The sequence below is a fragment of the Schistocerca cancellata genome, chromosome 8, assembly GCF_023864275.1.
Source record: "Schistocerca cancellata isolate TAMUIC-IGC-003103 chromosome 8, iqSchCanc2.1, whole genome shotgun sequence".
In the NCBI taxonomy this organism is placed as follows: domain Eukaryota; kingdom Metazoa; phylum Arthropoda; class Insecta; order Orthoptera; family Acrididae; genus Schistocerca; species Schistocerca cancellata.
The window spans coordinates 20,981,285-20,999,108 of NC_064633.1; the positions used below are offsets into that span (position 1 = coordinate 20,981,285).

Sequence of the window (17,824 nt, forward strand, 5' to 3'; positions counted from 1 at the left end):
CAGTCTTTAACACTGGTAGCATGCCGCGACAGCGTGGACGTGAACCGTATGTGCAGTTGACGGACTTTGAGCGAGGGCGTATAGTGGGCATGCGGGAGGCCGGGTGGACGTACCGCCGAATTGCTCAACACGTGGGGCGTGAGGTCTCCACAGTACATCGATGTTGTCGCCAGTGGTCGGCGGAAGGTGCACGTGCCCGTCGACCTGGGACCGGACCGCAGCGACGCACGGATGCACGCCAAGACCGTAGGATCCTACGCAGTGCCGTAGGGGACCGCACCGCCACTTCCCAGCAAATTAGGGACACTGTTGCTCCTGGGGTATCGGCGAGGACCATTCGCAACCGTCTCCATGAAGCTGGGCTACGGTCCCGCACACCGTTAGGCCGTCTTCCGCTCACGCCCCAACATCGTGCAGCCCGCCTCCAGTGGTGTCGCGACAGGCGTGAATGGAGGGACGAATGGAGACGTGCGATGAGAGTCGCTTCTGCCTTGGTGCCAATGATGGTCGTATGCGTGTTTGGCGCCGTGCAGGTGAGCGCCACAATCAGGACTGCATACGACCGAGGCACACAGGGCCAACACCCGGCATCATGGTGTGGGGAGCGATCTCCTACACTGGCCGTACACCACTGGTGATCGTCGAGGGGACACTGAATAGTGCACGGTACATCCAAACCGTCATCGAACCCATCGTTCTACCATTCCTAGACCGGCAAGGGAACTTGCTGTTCCAACATGCACGTCCGCATGTATCCCGTGCCACCCAACGTGCTCTAGAAGGTGTAAGTCAACTACCCTGGCCAGCAAGATCTCCGGATCTGTCCCCCATTGAGCATGTTTAGGACTGGATGAAGCGTCGTCTCACGCGGTCTGCACGTCCAGCACGAACGCTGGTCCAACTGAGGCGCCAGGTGGAAATGGCATGGCAAGCCGTTCCACAGGACTACATCCAGCATCTCCTACGATCGTCTCCATGGGAGAATAGCAGCCTGCATTGCTGCGGAAGGTGGATATACACTGTACTAGTGCCGACATTGTGCATGCTCTGTTGCCTGTGTCTATGTGCCTGTGGTTCTGTCAGTGTGATCATGTGATGTATCTGACCCCAGGAATGTGTCAATAAAGTTTCCCCTTCCTGGGACAATGTATTCACGGTGTTCTTATTTCAATTTCCAGGAGTGTATTTCGGATACATAGAAAGAAAGAAGCTTGCGGCGTCATATGCAGTGGAGCGATCATGTGAAATTAATAGCGGGTAGGGCAGATGCAAAGTGCAAAAAGTGCAAAACAACTAGGCAGGGATGGCTAGAGGACAAGTGTAAGGATGTAGAAGCATATACCTCTAGCGGTAAGACAGATACTGCCTGCAGGAGAAGTAAACAGACATTTGGGTGAAAGAGAAACACCTGTATGTATATCAAGAGCGCAGATGGAAAACCAGTTGAAGCAAACAAGGGAAAGCAAATAGGTGGAATGAGTATAAAGAGGGTCTATACAAGAGCGGTGTACTTGAAGGCAATATTATGGAAATGGAAGAGGACGTAGATGAACATGAAATGGGAGATATGGTACTGTGAGAGGAATTTAACAGAGCATTGAAAGACCTAAGTGGATACAAGACCCAGGGAGTAGCAAATATTCCATTAGAGCTGCTTTGGGAGAGCCCGCCATGACTAAACTCTTCTATGTCGTGGTCAAGATGTATGAAACAGGTGAAATACCCTCAGACTTCAAGAAAAATATAATAAATCTAATCCCAAAGAAAGAAAGTGTTAACAGGTGTTAAAATTACGAGCTATTAGTTTAATAAGTCAGGGTTGCAAAATACGAACACCAATTTTTTACAGATGAAGGAAAAAACTGGTAGAAGCCGACCTCGCGGCAAATCAGTTTGGATTCCGTAATGTTGGAACATGCGAGGCAATACTGATCCTACGATTTACCTTAGAACACAGGTTAAGGAAAGACAAAACTACGTTTCTAGCATTTGTAGATTTAGAGAAAGCTCTTGACAATGTTGACTGGAATACTCTCTTTCAAATTCTAAATGTGGTAGGGGTAAAATACAGGGAGCGAAAGGCTATTTACAATTTGTACAGAAACCAGACGGCAGTTATAAGAGTCGAGGGGCACGAAAGTGAAGCAGTAATTGAGAAGGGAGTGAGACAGGGATGTTGCCTATCACCGATGTTATTCAGTCTGTGTACTGAGCAAGCGGTAATAGAAACAAAAGACAAATTTGGAGTAGGAATTAAAATCCATGGAGAAGAAATAAAATCTTCGAGATTTGTCGATGACATTGTAATTCTGTCAGAGACAGCAAAGGACCTGGAAGTGTCTTGAAAGGTGGACACAAGATGAACATAAAAAAATGGAAAATGAGAGTAATGGAATGTAGTCGAACGAAAATCAGGTGATTCTGAGGGAATTTGATTAGGAAACGACACACTTAAAGTAGTAACTGAGTTTTGCTATTTTGGAAGCAAAATAACTGGAGATGGTCGAAGTAGGGAGGATATAAAATGTAGACTGGCTATGGCAGGGAAAGCGATTCTGAAGAAGAGAAATTTGTTAACATCGAGTACTGTTTTAAGTGTCGTAAGTGAAACATGGACGATAAATAGTTTGGACAAGAAGAGAATAGAAGCTTTCTAAACGCGGTGCTACAGAAGAATGCTGAAGATTAGATGGGTAGACCACGCAACTAATGAGGAGGTACTGAATAGAATTGGGGAGAAGAGGGATTTGTGGCACAACTTGAGTAGGAGATGGGGTGGGTTAGTAGGACTCATTCTGAGGCATCAAAGACTACAAATTTAGTATTGGATGGACGCGTGGAGGGTAAAAATCGTAGAGAGAGGCCAAGAGATGGGTACACTAAGCAGATTCAGTAGGATGTAGGTTGGAGCAGTTACTTGGAGATGAAGAGGACTGCACACGATAGAGTAGCATGGAGAGCTCCATCAATCCAGTCTCTGGACTGAAGACCACAACAACAACAAAAGTGGCAACAGGACAGATGCCAGACAGAAATCATTGGAAGAATCCTCAGGAAGTGTAGTCCATCAATAAAGTAAGTAGACTACACAACACATGTTCGACCGATACCTCAATATTGCTCTCTAAGCCGCGATCCGTGCCAGATAGTATTGATATAAGAAAGAGGGGAGGCCCAAAGAAGAGCAGCACGTGTCGTTACAGGTTCAGTTAGTAAGCGCGAAAGCGTCTCGGAGATGCACAGCCAACTACAGTGGCAGACGCTGCAAGAGAGGCGCTCTGCATCATGGTACACTGACTGTTAATTATCAGAGAGCGTAGGTTGCTACAAGAGTCAACCAACATATTAGATTAGATAGATTAGATTATATTAGTTTTTCGTTCCATAGATCCGTGCTGAAGTGATCCTCGTGGATGTGGAACATGTCCTTTTTATTTAAACTGAAATGACAGTACTAATAGTATGACTATATACATCATGCTGGCAAATTATTGAAGGTGAGTGTTCCTGAGTAGTGGACCCCTTTTTGAACTAAAGTGAGTGCTTTTAAGTCCTTGTGCGGGTCAATTTTTGTTCCTGGTATTGTATGTATGAACTGAGCTGTTTGTTGAAAAAAGAGATATACACTCCTGGAAATTGAAATAAGAACACCGTGAATTCATTGTCCCAGGAAGGGGAAACTTTATTGACACATTCCTGGGGTCAGATACATCACATGATCACACGGACAGAACCACAGGCACATAGACACAGGAAACAGAGCATGCACAATGTCGGCACTAGTACAGTGTATATCCACCTTTCGCAGCAATGCAGGCTGCTATTCTCCCGTGGAGACGATCGTAGAGATGCTGGATGTAGTCCTGTGGAACGGCTTGCCATGCCATTTCCACCTGGCGCCTCAGTTGGACCAGCGTTCGTGCTGGACGTGCAGAACGCGTGAGACGACGCTTCATCCAGTCCCAAACATGCTCAATGGGGGACAGATCCGGAGATCTTGCTGGCCAGGGTAGTTGACTTACACCTTCTAGAGCACGTTGGGTGGCACGGGATACATGCGGAAGTGCATTGTCCTGTTGGAACAGCAAGTTCCCTTGCCGGTCTAGGAATGGTAGAACGATGGGTTCGATGACGGTTTGGATGTACCGTGCACTATTCAGTGTCCCCTCGACGATCACCAGTGGTGTACGGCCAGTGTAGGAGATCGCTCCCCACACCATGATGCCGGGTGTTGGCCCTGTGTGCCTCGGTCGTATGCAGTCCTGATTGTGGCGCTCACCTGCACGGCGCCAAACACGCATATGACCATCATTGGCACCAAGGCAGAAGCGACTCTCATCGCTGAAGACGACACGTCTCCATTCGTCCCTCCATTCACGCCTGTCGCGACACCACTGGAGGCGGGCTGCACGATGTTGGGGCGTGAGCGGAAGACGGCCTAACGGTGTGCGGGACCGTAGCCCAGCTTCATGGAGACGGTTGCGAATGGTCCTCGCCGATACCCCAGGAGCAACAGTGTCCCTAATTTGCTGGGAAGTGGCGGTGCGGTCCCCTACGGCACTGCGTAGGATCCTACGGTCTTGGCGTGCATCCGTGCGTCGCTGCGGTCCGGTCCCAGGTCGACGGGCACGTGCACCTTCCGCCGACCACTGGCGACAACATCGATGTACTGTGGAGACCTCACGCCCCACGTGTTGAGCAATTCGGCGGTACGTCCACCCGGCCTCCCGCATGCCCACTATACGCCCTCGCTCAAAGTCCGTCAACTGCACATACGGTTCACGTCCACGCTGTCGCGGCATGCTACCAGTGTTAAAGACTGCGATGGAGCTCCGTATGCCACGGCAAACTGGCTGACACTGACGGCGGCGGTGCACAAATGCTGCACAGCTAGCGCCATTCGACGGCCAACACCGCGGTTCCTGGTGTGTCCGCTGTGCCGTGCGTGTGATCATTGCTTGTACAGCCCTCTCGCAGTGTCCGGAGCAAGTATGGTGGGTCTGACACACCGGTGTCAATGTGTTCTTTTTTCCATTTCCAGGAGTGTATTATTTAGGACAAATTTCATTAAGGAGTAAATAGAGTGAGACGCAGTAGTTAGTATACACAGTTCTTTGAAGAGGTTTCTAGAGGACGTCCGTGAATTTACTCCACAAATAATACGTATCACACGCTTTTGAACTCTGAAAACTTTTTTTGAGTTGAAGAGTTACGCCAAAATATTATACCATATGACATTATGGAATGAAAGTAGGCAAAGTATGGAAGCTTTTTCATTTTTATGGCGCCTATGTCAGCTAACACTCTAATTGCAAACACAGATTTGTTAAGGCGTTTTTGCAGTTCTGTGGTGTGCTCCTCTCAACTGAATTTATTATCAAGTTGTAATCCAAGGAATTTAAGACTGTCGACCTCTTCTATCTGCTCTTCTTAATACTTGATGCATATGCTGGGTGGAAACCTCTTACAAGTTCTGAATTGCATATAGTGAGTCTTTTCGAAGTTTAATGCCAGTGAGTTGGCTTTAAACCATTTATTAATATCCATGAAAATATCATTAGCAGATCTTTCTAGAATTACACTCGACACTATTTATTGCAATATTTGTGTCATCTGCAAACAAAATGAACTCTGCTTCTGGCAGTGTAATTCATGAGGGATCATTAATGTAATATATTACTTCCTCCTATGTACATCTTAGGAAAGCATCGTGAAAATAAAATCAGAGAAATTCGGAGGCTTATCAGCGATCGTTCTTCCCGCTACCCATATCCGAGTGGAACAGGAAAAGGGATAAGTAATACTGGTACGCAAAGTACCCTAACCAACCATCATACGCTGACTTGCGGCGTATAGATGTAGAATGGACAGATTTCAAAAGCGGGTTGCTGTCGTAGGAGCAGCAGCAGTAACTTCAACGAATTGCACGCACATGCTCTTTTGCTCGTAATATATATATGCCCATATTGAGTACCTGCAACGTTTGTCTTTTTTTCTCTCTACGTCTTATAATTTTCGGAGAGTCGACGACGCAAACCCTGTAACTATTTATGAATGACCCTGTATAATCCAATCAAGGATGCTACAAAAACTGTGCTGGAAAATTAAATTCACGCAAACAGTTCTAAGAAAATAAGTTTCTTGGTCAGAGGTATGAGCTCTAAGATGGCTAGTCGGGAAGTAAGTTCCGATCGGTCACGAACGGAAATCAGTGTGAAAACTCGGCGAAGCTTCGCACTGGTGTGTTGGACAGTGTCCCCGGAAAGTATTCCCGTCGATCGCGCCACGTCACTCTTTCCAGTTCTGAGTGCACAGTTATCAAGTAAACATGCCTAGGAAGCAGTGTCTCCAGCCGAGTATGGGGGTGGTGAGAGACTTCGCCTGATTTTCATGCAGCTCACGTACCACAACTGTCATGTGGTTCCTTCTTCATGACGTTTCTCGGCCGCACGCAGGAGGAGCAGTGAAAATGCCCTTGCAGTATTTTCGATGGAAAGTTATTGATCAACTACAATACAGCCTGTAACTGGCTGCCCCAGAGTTTCAAAGCTCTGGTCACACGAACCGCTGGCTTTGAAAGCAACAGTTTGGCACAGCCAGCGAGCTGTAGACGTGGCGGAAAGCGGAGGCGGCTGCCTTCTATGACGAGAGCATTGGAAAGTTGGCACAGTGCTACGACAAATGTGTAAGTCGGAGCGGCGAGAATAACTGTAAGATATAACTACATGTTGCGAATGAAATATTTTTGATTTTCAAAATGGTTTCCATTACACGTCAGATCGGAACTTACTTTCCAAATAACCCTCGTATATAAAAGCATCTGCGTTTCGAACTGGCAAAAATTGCGGGAGGCCTCTTGGACGAAGTTCAAAATAGTGATATATTCGAGAAATAACAGTGAAGCGCCAAGCATAAAATATGGTGAAACCTGTACTTTCATAAATTTTACAAAGGCATAAGATAGAGTTACAAAAAAGAAACTGTGGGGAAAACTTTCTGAAAATTGTCTTCCAAGCTATATCACAGGAGCTATGAAAAGCATGTATGGATGCTATGGTATTTTAACAAAATGTGTCAAATGGCTCTGAGCACTATGGGACTTAACTGCTGAGGTCATCAGGCCTCTAGAACTACTTAAACCTAACTAACCTAAGGACATCACACACATCCATGTCCGAGGCAGGATTCGAACCTGCGAACGTAGCGGTCGCGCGGTTCCAGACTGTAGCGCCTAGAGCCGCTCGGCCACTCCGGCCAGCGGTATTTTAACAGACTAACGTACTGATTAAGTTTTATTCCCTTATTTGGGAGTCAACAGCTATCTGAGCGGTATCCTGTGTCAACCTCTTCATCTCAGAGCAGCTGTTGCACATAATGACCTTAATAACTTGTTGGATATACACTCCTGGAAATGGAAAAAAGAACACATTGACACCGGTGTGTCAGACCCACCATACTTGCTCCGGACACTGCGAGAGGGCTGTACAAGCAATGATCACACGCACGGCACAGCGGACACACCAGGAACCGCGGTGTTGACCGTCGAATGGCGCTAGCTGCGCAGCATTTGTGCACCGCCGCCGTCAGTGTCAGCCAGTTTGCCGTGGCATACGGAGCTCCATCGCAGTCTTTAACACTGGTAGCATGCCGCGACAGCGTGGACGTGAACCGTATGTGCAGTTGACGGACTTTGAGCGAGGGCGTATAGTGGGCATGCGGGAGGCCGGGTGGAGGTACCGCCGAATTGCTCAACACGTGGGGCGTGAGGTCTCCACAGTACATCGATGTTGTCGCCAGTGGTCGGCGGAAGGTGCACGTGCCCGTCGACCTGGGACCGGACCGCAGCGACGCACGGATGCACGCCAAGACCGTAGGATCCTACGCAGTGCCGTATGGGACCGCACCGCCACTTCCCAGCAAATTAGGGACACTGTTGCTCCTGGGGTATCGGCGAGGACCATTCGCAACCGTCTCCATGAAGCTGGGCTACGGTCCCGCACACCGTTAGGCCGTCTTCCGCTCACGCCCCAACATCGTGCAGCCCGCCTCCAGTGGTGTCGCGACAGGCGTGAATGGAGGGACGAATGGAGACGTGCGATGAGAGTCGCTTCTGCCTTGGTGCCAATGATGGTCGTATGCGTGTTTGGCGCCGTGCAGGTGAGCGCCACAATCAGGACTGCATACGACCGAGGCACACAGGGCCAACACCCGGCATCATGGTGTGGGGAGCGATCTCCTACACTGGCCGTACACCACTGGTGATCGTCGAGGGGACACTGAATAGTGCACGGTACATCCAAACCGTCATCGAACCCATCGTTCTACCATTCCTAGACCGGCAAGGGAACTTGCTGTTCCAACAGGACAATGGACGTCCGCATGTATCCCGTGCCACCCAACGTGCTCTAGAAGGTGTAAGTCAACTACCCTGGCCAGCAAGATCTCCGGATCTGTCCCCCATTGAGCATGTTTGGGACTGGATGAAGCGTCGTCTCACGCGTTCTGCACGTCCAGCACGAACGCTGGTCCAACTGAGGCGCCAGGTGGAAATGGCATGGCAAGCCGTTCCACAGGACTACATCCAGCATCTCTACGATCGTCTCCATGGGAGAATAGCAGCCTGCATTGCTGCGAAAGGTGGATATACACTGTACTAGTGCCGACATTGTGCATGCTCTGTTTCCTGTGTCTATGTGCCTGTGGTTCTGTCCGTGTGATCATGTGATGTATCTGACCCCAGGAATGTGTCAATAAAGTTTCCCCTTCCTGAGACAATGAATTCACGGTGTTCTTATTTCAATTTCCAGGAGTGTATTTCAGTCTCTGTCTTCGCCTACAGTGTTATCCTATACAGCTATGTCTAGTACCGTGGAAGTTATTCATTGATGTCTCAACACATGCCCGGTCATTTCATCCCTGTGTCAGTGTTTCCCATAAGTTCCATTTCTACCCGATTCTGTGGAGAACCTCCTCACTTTTGTATCTGATAGACCACATAATTTTCAACATTCTTTGTTAGCATTGCATCTCAAACGCTTCTATTCCCACTTTTCCGGTTTTCCAAGATTTAGTTTCGTACAATGCTATGTTGCAAATGCACTTTCTCAGAAATAAGTTAATAGAACCATAACAAGTGAAGAAGCTAGACAAGGATAAAATGTTTTATCAGTTAGTAATTTATAAATTAACGATAAGGTTAAAATATATGTCTGCAAGGATTCATCTAAGTCAGCAGATGACAGTGAGTACATTATTATTCGTAATGATTAGGCAGCTTACATGCGAAAATGACCTGCAACGATCTGTTCAAATAGTACAAATTTCTGAAATTAAAATTGGAAATCTCGAAATAGCAAGTTAAAGTTTTGTCATTTAGTGAAAAGCACTCCGGCTTCAGGCCACAAGTGGCCCATCGGGACCATCCGACCGCCGTGTCATGCTCAGCTGAGGATGCGGATAGGAGGGGCCGTGTGGTCAGCACACTGCACTCCCGGGCGTTATTATGGTTTTCTTTGATCGGAGCCGCTGCTGTTCGGTCGAGTAGTTCCTCTGTTGGCATCACGAGGCTGAGTGCACCCCGAAAAATGGCAACAGCTCATGGCGGCCCGGATGGTCACCCATCCAAGTGCTGGCCACGCCCAACAGTTCTTAACTTCGGTGATCTCACGGGAACCGGTGTATCCACTGCCGCAAGACCGTTGCCCACTTAGTGAAAAAAAATTAAATTAGAAGTCAGTATCTATAATGTGATATTAGAAATGGTGACGTATTAGAAACACCTTGGGATACATATAATGGAGACAATGGAGATAAATATGTAATTTCCTATAAGAAGCGTGTCACGTAGGACGTTAGGAGGAGACTACCGAGGAAAACAAAATTGTGAAACAAATCCTGCCCCAGGTCTGTTGAATTGGGACAAAGTAGGGGTGCTAAAACGCAGAGATGAATCTCAGATGCAAGCAGCCAGTAATGCTGCTCCTGGACACAATTAAGGACTTCTCCAAATGAAACAACTCAGTAAACCTGGGCACCAGGAAACAACGAGACATGTGTTACGAGAGGTGCAAAATAAATAGTTAAAATATGTGACGACAATGGATTACAATCGAATAACGTACGTGGTTTCTCTATGTCCCATTAGCATGCATTCATTCTTCGTTTTCCGCCTTTTAAGCGTCTGAAAATTTCCTGAAGGATTGCTCAGAACAGTGTTACTGATGCGGATTCCCCTTGCCGGACTCCTCTTTCCGGAAGTGCTGGCAGTTTTACTGGCTGAATGGATGGTCGTAGTGTAGGCGGTCTGAGGCTGATAGAGAAAGATGCGTTCCCTGGCCGTGTCGCGGTGTCCAGCCACGCCCTGCAGCTCCTCTGCAGCTCAGGTTTAGGGCCCTCCTCTTCTGTCTTCATTTATGAAAGCAGCGGCAGACTTCCACTGCACTAAAGGAAAACTGAGTACTCTAAACTAAACATTCGGTATCTTCGGTGACATTGTACTCACAGCTATCGGCGAAATGCTATGGAGTATATCAGAGGCGCTAAAACTGGTTCTGGGTCCAGAACCTGTTGTAGACTACAGACTGTAGTATGCTACTGAAATGAGACAGGTTTTTACATTACAGGCTAATATGTAAGCTGAGCTCCAATAGATGAAAAAAAATCTGTTAACAAAATTATCCTTCGTCTCTAATCAATTACTGATTGCATGGTAAGGTCGTATTATAATTACAACTTTGTCAGTAAAATCGATAGGCTGCCAGTTGTAACTATGATATCCTGTTACGGAGTCCTTTGCAGTCACCTCTACGCATTTCCTTGGTTCATGTAGCCTCTAGTAGAGCGAAAGGACACACATTGAAGCGGAAGCCCCTTCTTAGATATATTTCGAAGTCTTAGGTATTTCAGAAGAGCTGTTCTCATAATTACTACAACTCTGGGGACTTCACAGAATGAAGTATTAGAGATTGATGAACGATATGATATATATGCTGAAAGCCAATAGTATTACTTTTCGTTTCTTTCCACATTACTGCAGCAGACTGACATAATATACATAGCGCATCTGGTGTTGGTGGCTGATCACAGTTTTTCTTTAAGGCCATGCAGAAAAGACCAGGTTGTAAAGTTTGTGACATATTTGTGGCAAGACTATTCGTCACAGAGAAAAAAGTCCTGTATATACTGTATATGTTCGTTACTTAGTGTTATTTAGTAGTAACCATGGAACTGTTTCCTTCATGCTGCGTGACATATCGGTTATTATTAAGATGTTTACTCTGTTGTGTACAATGTATCGTTTCTATGTAAGGTTTTGTAATACGTGTAATAAATGTAACTTTACGTAAAACTACTATGGGAGGGAGAGAGCGCTGTAAGGCATCGGCAGTCGTCGGCCAGAAATAGGTACTGTGACAGGGAGTGAGAAAAAGAGGCGTCATTAGTGCTGCTAGAATTAGTTCGATAGCGTAACGCACGTGACGAAATAAACTGGTGTCTTCCGTACAACATACAGCATGTTACAGTGATTTTTCATTTTCACAAAGTGTGACAGTGACCAAAGTAACAGTTTTAGGCGGCGGATGTGTATTTTACAAGTGCGATGGTGAACGGACGATTGTAGTATTTGCTTCAACTCTGTAGTTTCCAGCAGAAGCAAACGTAGAGGCATTTCAGTCGCCAAACTAATTATACTCACATCACGAAGAGTGTAATGATTGTGGTTCTATATTTATGAGCATACTATGCTGCAGCCACCACTATCCAACTGCGAAGAACATTAGACGATAGTGTTCAACATACACAGCTAAGCGACTTGAAGAACTTCGAACTGTCAGGAACCTCTTCCTAAGCAGAATTCTTCTACTTTCAAGACTTTACTTTGTAATTAACAATCAGGTCTGGCAGCCTAGCGGCAAAGTGTGTGCCTGGAAATTGAGAGTTTGAGGAATGGAAATCCAGACGAACTACGGAAACTTTTCATTCCGCTGCCTTTTAACACAGACTATCCCTGTCAGTGAATGAAAATTGACCAGGAACGACACGTGGTTCGGATTTCACGTTAAACTGTAGGTTCCGTTTCCCTGGTACGACACTAGGTTAGGGACACGCTGCTCAGTAAAGTGGCGTCCAGTTGAAAGACTTGCGTTACGCATCTCAGCATTATTATCAGTAACTGTGTTAAACGTACACGTACTTTTTAGTGGTCCTATTACTGAAGCTTTATGCAGTATTGAAATGCTCATTTCAGTCATTTTATGCAACTTTATTTCAAAATACATTAATCCAAAATTATTCTTCATTTTGTATGATATGCTTTTTGAATCTTTTGTACAAAATCCAAGAAATGGGCAACTTAATGCTTTGTTCCATAAACATCCGGTGAATATTAAAATCTGAGAAATTTGGGCTCATGCGGAAGTTCATTTAAAACTGATTACAACCGAAATTTTCACGAATGTACCAGTAAAAGTCGAAAATAATAATGGAACGTGAATGACCTTCCCACTCCCTCTCCGGTTTCAGATTGCGGGGTGTGGATATACCGGGTGATCAAAAAGTTAGTATAAATTTGAAAACTTAATAAACCACGGAATAATGTAGACAGAGAGGTGAAAATTCATACACATGCTTGGAATGATATGGGGTTTTATTAGGAAAAAAAACAAAGTTCACAAAATGTCCGACAGATGGCGCTGGACAGCAAAACGTCAGTGACTGCTACCGTGACGGGTGAGAGGTACGCCGATATGTTACAGAATCGGATTATCCCCAGCCTGGCTGATAAGCACCTGCTGGAGCGTACGATGTTTATGCAGGATGGCGCTCCACCACATATTGCTAGACGCGTGAAAGATCTCTTGCGCGCGTCGTTCGGTGATGATCGTGTGCTCAGCCGCCACTTTCGTCATGCTTGGCCTCCCAGGTCCCCAGACCCCAGTCCGTGCGATTATTGGCTTTGGGGTTACCTGAAGTCGCTAGTGTATCTTGATGGGCCGACATCTCTAGATATGCTGAAAGACAAAATCCGACGCCAATGCCTCACCATAATTCCGAACATGCTTTACAGTGCTGTTCGCGACATTATTCCTCGACTACAGCTATTGTTGAAGAATGATGGTGGACATATTGAGCATTTCCTGTAAAGAACATCATCTTTGCTTTGTCTTACTTTGTTATGCTAATTATTGCTATTCTGATCAGATGAAGAGCCATCTGCAGGAATTTTTTGAACTTTTGTATTTTTTTGGTTCTAATAAAACCCCATGTCATTCCAAGCATGTGTATCAATTTGTACCTCTCTATCTACATTATTCTGTGATTTATTCAGATTTAAAATTTATACTGACTCTTTGATCACCCGGTAGATACAGAACACTTCTTCTGTGTCTCCTCCATTTTCTCACGGTAACGATGTCGGTGACCGTTACAATTTTACACCTTAATGTTCATTTCAGTTACTTCATTATCCTGTTCGACGTTCACGTTTTCTACGAGGCCTTTATTTAACGCAAAAGCCATTCGATGTTGGAAACCCAGTTTCATTCGCCCCACTTAATTACTCGTCTGCCTGGATGTTAAGTGAAACATTCAGTCCATCGCTAGCGCACATTTGAGTTCGTACCGCAGTACGCGTTCTGAAAGGCCGTTAAGCGCCGCCAGACTGCAGTGTCACTGGAGCTGCGCTGCCGTCAGAACGTCCCTCTATCGCCCACCCTCCATCGCCCACCCTCCTACCACCCTTAAATTTCCATAAACTGTTAGCCCTCGCGGTCTGCGAAGCGACGTTCGGACGGCATTAATTCAAGTCGCGTCCCAGTGCCGCTGCAGCCGTAATACCGACCTGAGACATCAGCAGTCCTGCACAGCTCGACGGAGGGACGCAAGTTCTGGTCTCACCAAGCAGATGGTCTCGTGTTCTTAACCGGGGGTCACAGATGAGTGCTCTCCTTCGGATAATGTTCTTGTTTTCGGTTAGTTGCACCCATACCGGCAAAATTGTAGCGGTAGTTGATGCTCCGACCGGAGTGGCAAGGCGGTTCTAGGCGCTACAGCCTGGAACCGAGCGACCACTACGGTCGCAGTTTCGAATCCTGCCTCGGGCATGGACGTGTGTGATATCCTTAGGTTGGTTAGGTTTAATTAGTTCTAAGTTCTAGGTGAATGATGACCTCAGAAGTTAAGTCGCATAGTGCTCAGAGCCATTTGAACCATTTTTGATAGTTGATGCACTCTTATAATCGCAGCAATGCCGTGCTGACCTACAGTTGAATTACGCGAATGTGTCAGAAATTTTACGACCAGTAAGATAACAACGTGTTGGTCGAGTTGTGGAATGCAACACAAAAGCAATTCTGCGTGGCCTAGTTTTCGATAAGTCTTGGTAGGTTTTCAGAGTGCGCCACCAGATATCTATGTACAGATAACGCAAATTCCCATAAATTAAGGACTGTGGTTGTTCGCACCAGGCGAATTTGGTGGCCGAGTTTAGTATTCCACCCCTCAAGACACGTAGCACGATTCTGGCCTTGTGTCATGGACCGTTCTCCTGCTGAAAGACGTCCTCACCGTCTGGGAACACATCAAGCATGAATGGGTGCAGGTGGTCCGTAACATATTCACGTTCTTCGCAGCTTAAATAGCTTCAACATTTCGCGGCCCTGTCAGCAACTGTATAAATACTAATTTTAATTTTAATAATCAACAACCTCAGTTGCTCCGTTTACCTAGACTTTATTTAGGTTTCAGTCGGGATAACCCAACGTTCTTCAGAATAACAGTAACTACCGTTTGTCCATAGTGGACATCGTCAAGCTAAAACTACAAATCCATGAACTATCGTCAGACTGTAAACACTTATCTGGCACTGCCTCGGAACACTTCGCGACCGCGATGCGGCAGCCACGAGTGCTGTATCGGAACTGACCGTAACGTCATGAGGCCCGCCCTAGCGGACACAATACCATGCGCCAGCGCATAAACTGCATGATAGTTACTTCTTGGAGTAAGACGTGAACTAAAATCCTGCCCTCCAATTTACTAGTAGAGTGAACTAAAAGGTATAGCTCAGGAAAAGGGCGTATATGTTAACCTGTGCAGAACGAACTTAGATCGGCTGCCTTAACATTTACACTACTGGCCATTAAAATTGCTACACCACGAAGATGACGTGTTACAGACGCGAAATTTAACCGACAGGAAGAAGATGCTGTGATATGCAAATGATTGGCTTTTCAGAGCATTCACACAAGATGGGCGCCGGTGGTGCCACCTTACAACGTGCTGACATTACGAAACTTTTCCAACCGATTACTCATACACAAACAGCAGTTGACCGGTGTTGCCTGATGAAACGTTGTTGTGATGCCTCATGTAAGGAGGAGAAATCACGTTTCCGACTTTGATAAAGGTCAGATTGTAGCCTACCGCAATTGCGGTTTATCGTACCGCGACACTGCTGCTCTCGTTGGCCGAGATCCAATGACTGTCAGCAGAATATGGGTTCGGTGGGTTCAGGAGGGTAATACGGAACGCCGTGCTGGATCCCAATGGCCTCGTATCACTAGCAGTCGAGATTAGAGGCATCTTATCCGCATGGCTGTAACGGATCGTGCAGCCACGTCTCGATCCCTGAGTCAACAGATGGGGACGTTTGCAAGACAACAACCATCTGCACGAACATTTCGACGACGTTTGCAGGGGCATGGACTATCAGCTCGCAGACCATGGCTGCGGGTACCCTTGACGCTGCACCAGAGACAAGAGCGCCTGCAATGGTGTACTCAACGACGAACCTGGGTGCACGAATGGAAAACCACCATTTTTTTCGGGTGAGTCCAGATTCTGTTTACAGCATCATGATGGTCGCATCCCTGTTTGGCGACATCGCGGTGAACGTACATTTGAAGCGTGTATTCGTCATCGGCATACTGGCGTATCACCCGGCGTGATGGTATGGGGTGCCATTGGTCACACGTCTCGGTCACCTCTTGTTCGCATTGACGGCACTTTGAACAGTGGACGTTACATTTCAGATGTGTTACGACCCGGGGCTCTACACTTCATTCGATCCCTGCGAAACCCTACATTTCAGCAGGATAACGCACGACCGCATGTTGCAGGTCCTGTACGGGCATTTCTGGATACAGGAAATGTTCGACTGCTGCCCTGGCCAGTTCATTCTCCAGATCTCTCACCAACTGAAAACGTCTAGTCAATGGTGGCTGAGCAACTGGCTCGTCACAATACGCCAGTCACTACTGTTGATGAACTGTGGTATCGTGTTGAAGCTGCATGGGCAGCTGTACCTGTACACGCCATCCACCAACTGGTGGTTTCACCGTCCTTTAACCACTGAACAGAGATGCAGACGACAGTAGCACGTGAAGTGGAGACTAGCCTCGCCATTGCCACGACGCCCATTCTCTGATGCAGAACCATATCACTCTGAGGTTTGTCAATGTTTCTTACGTCACTGTAGTTTCCAATTTGCGGCCTGTGCATCATCTAGAAGGTCCCCCACTTTCCTCTGCTCCTCTTACATACTTCCTTGTCACGTGATGTTCCTGCAATGGCACCAGGAGGCATTCAGACTTTGGGCGTCCCGTTGTCAAGTGTTTTGAGTCGTCTATGTATATGTGCCTGTATTTTGAAAACTTGTTGCAAAAGGTCTATGAGGAATAGTGTACAACCGTTTCACCTTTCAGATAAGTCGTTATCGTACTTGATTCAGTTGCCACCTTTTGCGTCCACACATACAGAGCGATTCAGTTGCCCCTAACGGCAAACTTTATGCAGCCCGTAATGATTTCAAAAATCACGTGCAAGATTTTCACATTTTCCCGCTCGCTATATCCAAACGATTATACTATAGAAAAAATAAACAGAGCCTTTCTGTAGGAAATGTAATATATTGAAATTTTTTTCTGGGGCACGTTTTCGCTGGAGACCTCGGTTTTGAATTCCTACAAAGTGGCCCTGTTCATAATTTCTGTAGGACTGACAGTTTATGCGTAGCAAGCAAGAGAATATGAAAATCTTGCACGTGGTATTTGAAGGCACTGCGGGCAGGGGCAGCTGAACCCCTGTACAGTCCGTAAACCACTATACAAGACGGATGCGGTGATGATTATCCTTCAGGGATAATAGGGAAGGGTAAACGTATCGACCTGAGGTATGGGAACCAGCTCCGAAAAGAACCTATGCGAAAGTCATGAGGCAAAATCGTACTGACACCTCTTCAACTGCAGGATCTTTGATTTGCATATTTTGGGAAGAGGTATTACGGAAAACGTGAAAAAAAATTGCCCAGTAAGCGCTTTAGAAGTGCTTACCTTAAAGGAACAAGAATTTGTTTACTTTTGTTGCTGTGAATCACGTATCGTCTATCGAACAGGTTCCCAAAGCTCTATAACACATGCGTTTTAGAGCCTATATATAGTAAACAATACTTTGTCGCGTTGGTCCATACCTACTCCTGAAACATGGAAAGCACAGAGTTTGCAGTGGAAGACGTCAACTGTCAAAGATATCAAAACAATTTCAGCTTATAACTACCAGTGTGCCTTACCTCCAAATATTTACCCTTCTCCATCATCACTGAAAGTCTGTAACGTCATCACGGGATCACCTCGAATAATGCACACCGGAGAGTAATCCGTACCAGTATGAGCCATTTTCTGTACTATGTCAATCGGGTACAGAGTGAGGGAAAGCCATGGGCTGGTACACGTTTTTCCCAAGGTTCCTACAAGGTACCACAGGCTCTTTCGCGGACTGATTCTCTCAATTTGTCCCTATACAGTTGGGCGAGAACGACGTCCCCAAT

General features: G+C 46.5%; 1 protein-coding gene and 1 pseudogene across 1 annotated transcript in view; both read right to left on the reverse strand.

Moving 5' to 3' along the window:
• Nucleotides 1–17,824, reverse strand: part of LOC126094991 (semaphorin-2A-like) — a 1,391,554-nt gene that overhangs the window by 263,537 nt on the left and 1,110,193 nt on the right. The window lies entirely within an intron of this gene.
• LOC126095946 (5S ribosomal RNA) lies at nt 9,586–9,703 on the reverse strand (annotated as a pseudogene).